The 309-nt window shown below is 35.3% G+C and overlaps 1 non-coding gene across 1 annotated transcript; it reads left to right on the top strand.

Moving 5' to 3' along the window:
* Positions 1-175: 175 nt before the first annotated feature.
* On the top strand, positions 176-257 carry trnas-gcu. Its single transcript has one exon. It is a non-coding gene; the product is annotated as a tRNA-Ser (tRNA).
* Positions 258-309: the final 52 nt, after the last annotated feature.

The following is a 309-nucleotide window of genomic DNA, read 5'->3' as shown; positions in this document are numbered from 1 at the left end:
AGTAAAGTTACGAAAGTCATGGTACAGTATGTCAAAACAGTGATAAAAAAGACATAGTATAGTATGTTATAAAAGTGATCAAAAAGACATAGTATAGTATGTCAAAACAGTGATAAAAAACACTTAGTATAGGATGTCCAGAAAGTGAATAAAATGATACAGTCCACGTATAGAAGATGAGGTGGCCGAGTGGTTAAGGCGATGGACTGCTAATCCATTGTGCTCTGCATGCGTGGGTTCAAATCCCATCCTCATCGTATTGTCCTCAAAAAACTGTCTTTAGTGGAAAAAATGATTACAAAAGTCATT

The sequence above is a fragment of the Etheostoma cragini genome, chromosome 16 (genome assembly GCF_013103735.1).
Source record: "Etheostoma cragini isolate CJK2018 chromosome 16, CSU_Ecrag_1.0, whole genome shotgun sequence".
NCBI classification, from domain to species: Eukaryota; Metazoa; Chordata; class Actinopteri; order Perciformes; family Percidae; genus Etheostoma; species Etheostoma cragini.
The sequence above is the reverse complement of the archived record's forward strand: the minus strand, read 5'-3'. Positions and strand labels throughout refer to the sequence as shown.